This window comes from Myotis yumanensis, unplaced genomic scaffold, assembly GCF_028538775.1.
Source record: "Myotis yumanensis isolate MYYU_CA2020_CCGP unplaced genomic scaffold, mMyoYum1.0.hap1 SCAF_1, whole genome shotgun sequence".
Lineage (NCBI taxonomy): Eukaryota > Metazoa > Chordata > Mammalia > Chiroptera > Vespertilionidae > Myotis > Myotis yumanensis.
In genome coordinates this window covers 126,223,932-126,231,460 of record NW_027223752.1, presented here as the reverse complement: position 1 = coordinate 126,231,460, position 7,529 = coordinate 126,223,932, and the positions used below count along the sequence as shown (strand labels likewise).

At 41.6% G+C, this 7,529-nt stretch overlaps 1 pseudogene; it reads right to left on the bottom strand.

Moving 5' to 3' along the window:
* Nucleotides 1–565: 565 nt before the first annotated feature.
* On the bottom strand, nucleotides 566–1,363 carry LOC139013469 (large ribosomal subunit protein uL1m-like; annotated as a pseudogene).
* Nucleotides 1,364–7,529: the final 6,166 nt, after the last annotated feature.

Below are 7,529 nucleotides of genomic sequence, written 5' to 3'. Positions count from 1 at the left end.
TCATTTTGTTAATGTCATGAATCACATTTATTGATTTGCAAATATTGTACCAAACTTGCATCCCCAGAATAAATATTACTTAGTCAAGGTCTATGACCTTTCTAAGGTATTACTGGATCAAATTTTCTAATATTTTGTTGAAGATTTTGGCATCTACTAGTGGCCTGGTGCACAAATTCGTGCACATTGAAAGGAAATTAATTAGAAGAAATATTTTAACATCACTATCACCCTTTCTCTATAATAGAAGTGTCAACCAAAGTCATGATCGACAGTGACATATCGAAACACACGTGTGATTGGCTCCAGCAAGAGCTTTATATGTATCACGCATATGTGAGTCAACTTAGCCTTTTATATATATAGAATAAACTTGCTTAATTAGACCTGCTTTCTGATTTAGCTAAACTTTTTCCAGTGCAGTGAAGCACCGCAACTTCTCTTTCAGGTAATTGTCAGCAACACAGCAGGAAATATCAACACGAAGCAAATTATTATTGTAGATCACTCAGGGAGAACAAAGGATAAAATATTTAAATATTAATATATTTAATATATATATATATTTAGAAATTATAGTTTTATGATTTTTCTGTTGCTGCTTCATCCACTATGAATAATTTCACAATACAACACTTTCAGGCAGCTTCTTTGCTACTTTCTTTGGTTTCCACTTCTTTAGGTAACAATGGCTCCATCTTTAGTAACAAACCTTTGCTTGTCGAACTACGAAGGAAAGCTCATACCACAAAGGGTCCCAAACTCAGTGGTCTGTGCCTACAAACTTCATTGATAACAGCCTGCAGATTGGCAGTTATCTGGTCACTTGACATATCCAGTGTTGCTATTTTGGTCAAGAGAAAGTTCTCCCTTTCTTCATCTACCTTAATTTCAATTCCAGTTTTAAATAATTCAAGCATTTTGGGGATGTCACGGCCAATGGAATTTTGATTAAGCTTTGGAAATCTTTTTTTCAGTTTCTTCTTTAATGGATTAAGCTCGGGCATAATTTCTGGAACAGCTACATAAATGTCTGGCTGAATTTCTTCATCCAAAATCTTCTGAATCAGATTAATTCCTCCTGCAAATGCAGGTCCATGTTCTTCTGCTATTTTAATCTCTGATGCATTTCCTGTAAATACAGCAGCTTTATTGATTTCTGAAACTAATGGGTATGGTAAACTAACAACACTGGCAAATGGCTCCACTCTTTTTTCTTCCCCAGTGCCATGTCCAGTGTCAAATCAAGATAAACACCTTGCTTTGGATATGTAAAGTCCAGAATTTGAAATTTCTTAAGTAATTTCTTAAGACTATATTCTGTGAACTGACAAAACCTGAAGTCATTTTCAAGGTCCACCATTTCTAACTTCTTTTCAGTTGAGTCAAGTTTCTAAGCTTTCTAAATCTATGTTTTCTGGCTAATGAAAAGAAAATAGGATTCCACTGAGTCTTGTATCTACGTACTCCAGGACTTCTGTGAGAATCAAATGAGATGAGGTACAGGAAAATGCTTCACAGACATTTGGTTAAAGTGTAAAATGTTTCCAACTGGCTATAAAGCAAGTTGTGTTACTGGGCTGAAGAAACTGCAAGGAGGCTAGCTGCTAGGGAGAGGAAGCTGGGCGTTGCTATATAACATCATTACTGGCACCCACAGATACTGTTTCCAAGCTGGGCTGGGCTCTGGGCTGCATTTTGCACCATGGGGTCTCTGCAGCATTGGCTGTGATTTGGTGGGGTGTCACTCCAGCGTGGTGGTGGTGCCTATGTCCCACTTGGGGGAAGCCGAGTGTTGCTTTGTGGGCATTAGCTCTGTGGAGCTGTTTCTTTGTAAATGATCATTGTGTGTCATGGCAGCTCCTGCATTGAGCACCTGTCCCTAGTGGTCAGTGTGCATCATAGTGACTAGTCCAATGGTCAAACACTTAGCATATTAGCCTTTTATTATATAGATGTTCATCGGGGATATTGGCCTGTAATTTCTTTTTTTGCAGTATCTTTATCTGGTTTTAGAAATAGGATAAAGCTGGCATCACAAAAAGGGCTTAGAAATATTTTCTTCTCTTGAATTTTCCTGAATAGTTTGAGGAGGATAGGTGTTACTTCTTCATTGAATGTTTGGTAAAACTCTCCTGTAAATCCATTTGGTCAGGAACTGTTATTTGCTAGAAGTTTTTTAGCAATGCTTCAATTTCATTAGCTGTCATTGGCCTATTCAGGTTTCTGATTCTTCCTGAATAAGTTTTGTAAGATTGTTTCCAGGAATTTGTCTATCTGCCCATGTTGACCAGTTTGTTTGCATATAGGTATTCAAAGTATTTTCTTAAAATCCTTTCTTTTTCTGTGTTGTCAGTTGTTACTTCAACTCTTTCATTTCTGTTATTATTCACTTGGCTCCTCTCTTTATTTCTTGATGAAACTAGCTAATGGTTCATCAATCTTGGTTATATTTTCAAAGAACCATCTCTTGATTTCATTGATCTTTTGTGCTATTGTGGTTTATTGTTTTGTTTTGTTTTTTTGTTTGTTTTAATTAATTTTTTTATATATTTTATTGATTTTTTACAGAGAGGAAGGGAGAGGGATAGAGAGTCAGAAACATCAACGAGAGAGAAACATTGATCAGCTGCCTCCTGCACACTACCCACTGGGGATGTGCCCACAACCAAGGCACATGCCCTTGACCGGAATTGAACCTGGGGCCCTTGAGTCTGCAGGCTAATACTCTATCCACTGAGCCAAACCGGTCAGTGCATGTTTTTAAGTCTCTATGTCATTTATTTAAACTGTATTGTTTCCTCTGATCTGTATTGTTTCCTGCCTTAGCTTACATTGGGCTTTTCTTATTTTTCTCTTTCTAATTATTTTAGTTGTTGGATTAGATCATTTATTTGAGTTATTTCTTGCTTCTTGAGGTAGGCCTATAATGCTATGAACTTTCCTCTCAGGACTACATTCACTTTGTCCCAGAGATTTGGGGTTGTTGTATGTTCATTTTTTTTTTTTTTTCAGGAAGATTTTGATTTCTGAAGTTGATCTATAGCTTCATGCAATGGATATTATTTCAATCTTATTGAACTTGGAAAGACTTATTTTATGTCCTAACATGTGGCCTGTCTTTTAGAATGTCTCCTCTTCATACAGTCTTCAGCTGGTATTTCAGGGTGAATATTCCCCAACTTAGTTCTAATTCCAGTTAGATTCTGGGAGTAAGTGGGAGAAAGATCCACCTAGTCTGCTACCATCTTCCAATCTCCCCAAAGAAAACATTTTTGAGATAGAAATTCTAATTTTTTTTTTCTTGAATCCCCAGAGTAACACCTCCCACAACCCAATTTGAAGAGCCTTGCAAAGGTCAGAGGCAGAAGCACTCAGAACCTTTCCTGCTGCTGAGACACCCCTCCTGGCCTCCTGCCTCCAGTTTTCTCTCCAAGGACCCTGGAAAAAAACTGGGTGGAGTGAGCCTGGTCCCCCTTGACCATCACCCTGACCTCTGAGTCTCTTCCCCTGTCAGACTCAGGGCCATCATGAACTGGTCTCACCAAGTATCTGGTAGAGTTAAGATAAAAGTCAATGTAGATGGTGCATCCTCAATCACATAGAGCTCTAGCTCTAAGGTCTTTTTATTTAAGATTGGGGTCAGAAGTCCTGGCACAAAGGACACTGTCCCAGGTGCCATGACAAGCCCCTGTACCCTTCAAAAGTAATTGCTTCTTTCTTTAACTTGGAGGATGCTACCTAATATGGGGAAAAATTGAATGTCATGCAGCCTAATATTAAAAAATAATTTTTACAAGATTGTCCTATCCTAAAGGTAAGATCAAATTCAATTAATATCATTAGAGAGTCTTTAAGCACATTAAATTTTATAAAGCACCCTTCGGCTCACATTATATGCTGCTATATAAAATAGAAGGGGAATAAACTAAATTCAGGTCTAATCATAGAAGCCCAGGCAATTAAAATTGTTTTTAAATAATTTACAAATTTATGTACTGCATAGTTACTTTTTCATGCATAAATACACAGTATTGAAATTGTAATAAAGACAAAATATCTGGTAAAATTAAATTAAAGGATAATTTTGGTTGTTCATAAGTATATCTTCCCTCCATAATTTATGTGTTAATATATAAGAATTTATTCCAAAAAGTCTCCTAAGAAATCACTTTTACTTCATTTTTGGTTATCTAGTGTGTGCAGGCCAAAGAAATTATAAATACCAATAATTAAGTACTTCAAAAAAATTACTTCACACATTATGAGAGAAAATTTTGCATATATTCAGACTAAATAGGAAGACAAAAATAGGTCCTGTCTAGATAGCTCAGTTGGTTAGAGCATCATTCTGATACACCAAAGTTGTGGGTTTGATCCCCAGACAGGGCACATATAAGAATCAACCAATGAATGCATAAATAAGTGGAACAACAAATTGATCAATTTTTAAAAATGTAAAAATAACAAAAAATTTTCTTCCCAATTGAGTAAAGTAGTTTTTACTTCATTAATAAATAGATCATGTGTCAAAAAAAGCATACACAGGTCTTGTTGAGGTGAATTTTATCCTGTCTGGCCAGGTGCTAGAGAGTGAGCCTCATAACCAGACACCTGGAGAGGAAACTCCATCCACAAACGGGTCAATAACACCCCAGACCCAACTACAGAGGCAGGAAGAAGGCGGCAGTGAGGGAGAGAGCGTGAGTCAGTGAGGGACCAAAAGAGGAGTGTGTGGTCATGTGGGGTGTGTGTGTGTGTATGTGAGTGAGGCACAGACAGATCCCGCAGGGCCTTTGAGGTTAGGTTAAATGGGATCGCCTAACTAGGCAGCCTCTGCTACTGTGTAAGCAGTTCCAGGAGGCTGGCTCATCCTCAGAAGCCTAGAGTTTTTAAGGGGAGAGCTGATGTAACTGGGAGCCAGGCCTCACCTCAACCCAGGGTGCCCTCAGATAACACCTGGGACTCTACAGACACCTCTGCCAGGCACCTGCTACCTCAGCTGGGGTCCCACGGTCAACAAATCTCCAGCCACCCTGGGCACAGGCTCCTGTGAGTTCTGAAGCATGCTTCCCCCCTGACCAGCCCAATGCCTTAGCCCGGGGCACTGCAACCACACAAGTAGGAGACACGTGAGCAGCACACTCGTCCAAGGAGCAGCAGCCCCATGAGCAGCCTTTCCCAGGCCTAAGAGCAGAAGCCTCACGTGGTCTGCCCCAGTCCAAGGAGCAGCAGCTGTCAGCTGTGTGAGCAGCCCGCCCCCTCATCCGAGGAGCAGCAACCACATGAGCAGCCTGCCCCATCTGAGGAGCAGCAGTGACACGAGCAGACCACCCACATCTGAGGAGCGGCAGCCCTGTGCAGTCCACACTGGTCCAAGGAGCAGCAGACACACACAGCCTGCACCTGTCTGATGAGCAGCAGCTAGGTAAGCGGTCTGCCCCCATCCGAGGAGCAGCAGACACACATGTAGCTTGCTCCCACCTGAAGAGAAGCAGCTACACAAGTAGCCCATCACCCGTCCGAGAAGCAGCAGCCACGAGAGCAGACAGCCCCCATACGAGGAGCAGCAGCTGCACGTGCAGCTCAATCCGGCCCAAGGAGCAGCAGCCACCCGAGCAGCTCACCCCTGCCCGAGGTCATCTGAGGAGTGGCAGCCCTGCACAGCTCACATTGGTCCAAGGAGCAGCAGCCAAATGCAGTCTGCACCTGCCCAACAAGCAACAGCTGGGTGAGCATCCCTCCCCAATCTGAGGAACAGCAGCCACACATTCAGCTCACCCCCACCCCAGGAACAGCAAGCATGCAAGCAGCCCGCCCCCCATCTGAGGACCAACAGCTGTGTGAGCAGCCAGCACCCATATGAGGAGCAGTAGCCCTATAAGAAACCTGCCCCTGTCCAAAGAGCGGCAGCCTCACAAGCAGCCCTCCCCATCTGAGGAACAACAGCAGAGTGCAGCGAGCCCTGATCCAAGGAGCAGCAACCATGTGAGCAGTCCGAGCCCATCCAAGGAGTAGAAGCCAAGTGAACAGCCCACTCCTGTCCCAGGAGCAGCAGCTGCGCTCAGCCCACCCCTGTCCAAGGAACAGCAGCTGTGCGAGCAGCCTCACCTACCAACCAGAGAAGACACCATTGCTGTGAAAAGCACCCAGCAGAGGAGCCGCTGCCAACTGAGAAGCAACCACTACTGTGACCAGTTGAGCAACTGCAGCCCGAGGAACCACTGCCACCCAAGAGCAGCCCCTGCACGACTCGACATCTAGATCAGTGGGTGAGACCAAAAATGGGTAGACAAAGAAACCCCCAAAAGAAAGAAATATAGAAATCACCAGAAAAGCAGCTAAGTGAAACAGAGGCATGCAATATGTCAGAAAAAGAATTCAGAATAAGGGTCCTAGAGTGCATAAAACGGTTGGAGGAAAAAATCAACAACGTATGTAAGAATCAAGAAGAAGTGGATGAAAAAATCAATAACTTATATAAGAATCAAGAAGAAATAAAGAGTGATATAGCTGCAACAAAAACACACCATGGAAAGTTTCAAAAGTAGGCTAGGAGAAGCGGAGAGGGAAGCAAAACACACACAAACTGAACTGCAATTGAACAAAAAAATTAAAAGACAGGAGGAGAGCCTAAGGGAGCTATGTGACAACATGAAACGAAGCAACATATGAATAATAGGGGTGCCAGAACAACAGGAAGAGGAACAAGGATTGGAAAACCTATTTGAAGAAATAATGTCAGAAAACTTCCCTGAGGTGGGGAAGAAAAAAGCCACACAAGCACAGAGAGTCCCAAGGAAGATGAACCTGAAAAGACCCACACCAAGACACATCATAATTACCATGGCAAATGTTCAGGACAAAGAGAGAATCTTACAGGCTGCAAGAGAGAGACAGAAAGTTACATACAAGGGATCTCCCATTAGACTATCAAATGATTTCTCAACAGAAACACATCAGGCCAGAAAAGAATGGACAGAAATTTACAAAGTGATGCAAAGCAAAGGACTGAATCCAAGAATACTCTATCCAGCAAGGCTATCATTCAAATTTGAAGGGGAAAAAAGAAGCTTCAGAGACAAAAAAAGTCTAAGGGAGTTTATCACCACCAAGCCAGCAATGCAAGAAATGCTAAAGGGACTGGTGTAAAAAGAAGAAATAAAAAGCTCAGAAAGAAAACAGCCACACACAAAAATAAAAATGGCTATAAACAAGTACCTTTCAATAATAATTTTAAATGTAAATGGACTAAATGCTCCAATCAAATGACATCAAGTGGCTGAATGGATAAAAAAACATGACCCATACATTTGCTGTCTACAAGAGACCCATCTCATTAGAAGGGACTCACACAGACTGAAAGTGAAGGGATGGAAAAATATCTTTCAGGCAAATGGAAATGAAAAAAAAGCTGGGGTAACAATACTTATATCGGACAAAATAGACCTCAAAGTAAAGGCCATAACAAGAGATAAAGAAGGCCACTTCATAATACTAAAGGGATCAATACAACAAGAAAATATAAC